The sequence below is a fragment of the Nycticebus coucang genome, chromosome 16, assembly GCF_027406575.1.
Source record: "Nycticebus coucang isolate mNycCou1 chromosome 16, mNycCou1.pri, whole genome shotgun sequence".
Lineage (NCBI taxonomy): Eukaryota > Metazoa > Chordata > Mammalia > Primates > Lorisidae > Nycticebus > Nycticebus coucang.
Genome location: NC_069795.1, coordinates 46,983,733 through 46,986,179, shown reverse-complemented (window position 1 = coordinate 46,986,179; position 2,447 = coordinate 46,983,733). Strand labels below are relative to the sequence as shown.

Here is a 2,447-nt window from a genome sequence, read left to right as displayed (position 1 = left end):
GAATTGATATCCCTGTAAAATGGATACTTCTTCCTGATCAGTATCCCTGGCTCCAGTTTCTCTTTTCACAGCTGATTTTTCTGTCAGATCAATTATTTAATTTAAAAGAAATTTTAATTGCTACTTTCTATTCAGAAAAGTTTTTAGTTCAGGACTATTGCCTGTAGATTAAAGTCCAAGGCATTTCACAAGTCCTTGAAGTCATTTTTATTGTTGGCCTTAAAAAAGATCTTTTCCATTGACCGTAGATCCATGCTTCAGAGGCAGGATTTTTCAGCACACTCAATAGTGTCCACATAAACTTAGCATGTGCTTTGAATTCATCTACTTTTTTTCTTAAATCTGTTTATTCGTGTACATTCTATGGACTAAAATAATTTAATTTTTCCATTCCTTCATTCCCCCTGCAAATATTCTATTCTAGCATAATAAAGAAATGAAAAAGAGCATGCTGATACTTAATAAGGTCCTTAAATATTAATCTATTTTTAAAAGCATACAAAGACATTTAATGAAGACATTTCATAGCGTGCTAGAGTAATTAGAGCAGAAAACAAAAAACCTTTTATAGGCTTCTATGTTCTTCATTGGGGCTTTACAAATGTATGGGTTTATTTCAACCCCCTTATTCCTGTATTCACATTTCGAGTTTTTAGTGACTGTTCTTTTACATTTATTTCATTTCAGGGACATGCAATGAGGACATGGAAAAGGAAAATACAACATTGCAGACACAGTTTATTCTCACAGGACTTGCATATCAATCAGACTGGAAAATCCCCTTGTTCCTGGCATTCTTAGTGACATACCTCATTACCATGATGGGTAATCTTGGTCTGATTGCTGTCATCTGGAATGACCCTCACCTTCACATCCCTATGTACTCATTCCTTGGGAGTTTAGCCCTTGTAGATGCTTCGTTATCATCCATAGCTACCCTGAAGATGCTGATCAATTTCTTAGCCAAGTATCAGGTGATCTCTCTCTCTCCGAGTGCATGATACAAGTTTATTCTTTTGGAGTCAGCGCAACCACAGAATGTTTCCTCTTGGCAGCAATGGCATATGATCGCTATGTAGCCATATGCAAACCTTTACTCTACCCAGTGATCATGACCAGTAGACTCTGCATCCGGCTATTAGTCTTATCATTTGTAGGTGGCTTTCTTCATGCCTTAATTCATGAAGCATTACTGTCCAGATTAACCTTCTGTCATTCCAATATAATACATCACTTTTACTGTGATATTATCCCATTGTTAAAGATTTCCTGTACTGATCCATCTATTAATTTTCTAATGTTTTTTTGTTTTCTCTGGTTCAATACAGGTATTCGCCATTATGATTGTTCTCGTCTCTTATACATTTGTTCTCTTTACAATCTTAAAAAGGAAGTCTGTTGAAGGCTTAAGGAAAGCCTCTCCACCTGTGGAGCTCATCTCCTATCTGTGTCTTTATACTATGGTCCTCTGCTCTTCATGTATGTGCACCCTCCATCACCACAAGCTGCTGATCAAGATATGATGGAGTTTGTGTTTTACACTGTCATAATTCCCTTGTTAAATCCAGTTATATATAGTCTGAGAAATAAACAAGTCACAAATTCATTGAAAAAAATCATTAAAGTTAAATGTTTAGGTTTCATACTAGCATGTATGCTTTTTACCGTTAAAAGTCACAAAATCAAACAGGTTAGTTGTGGCCGTGTATTGACAGAAAGCATTTTTTTTGCAATAACTATTGTTCTAACTTATTAATGACTTCAGGTGTTAGTACTTAATAAGGTCCTTAAACACTTATCTATTTTTAAAAGCATACAAAGACATTTAATGAAGAAATTTCATAGCATGCTGAAGTAATTAGAGCAGAAAACAAAAAACCTTTTACAGGCTTTTATGTTCTTCATTGGGGCTTTACAAATGTATTAAGTGCTAAAATAGTGTACATCCTTTATTATAATATGAGTATAATGTCTTTAATACTAATGTGAGTTTGTAAACTGGAGATTCATGTCACATTTGCTCCATATAGAGGACAGATTTGTGTTTGGTTGAACATAAGCAAATGTCCTGAATTCAGTTAGCCATCAAAATGTCTTTTATTCTGCTTTTTCAGGAGATAGTCAATTTCTCTTTTCATTGAGGTTAAGTTCACATTTCATGCAGAGAAATAAACAGAAATTGGAATGAGAAATAAGTGAGAAGGAAATAAGAAATGTGAATAAGTTTTAGGAATGAGAAATAAGTGAGAAGGAAGTTAAACAGTAAATAGGAAGGCAGGAATAAACTATGAGAGGATTTCCTTAGTCCACTGTACTTCTATGAATAAGGAGAGGTCAGTTGCCTCTCCTTGACTTTGATGTCTTCTAACAATGTTTGTATCTCTGTCTTCATGTTCCTTAGATTTTTACTAGTTCAGAAAGCTAATCTCATCCTTAGATTAAAGAAT

General features: G+C 34.4%; 1 pseudogene; it reads left to right on the top strand.

The window, feature by feature from the left end:
• Positions 1-665: 665 nt before the first annotated feature.
• Positions 666-1,756, top strand: LOC128567418 (olfactory receptor 5H8-like; annotated as a pseudogene).
• Positions 1,757-2,447: the final 691 nt, after the last annotated feature.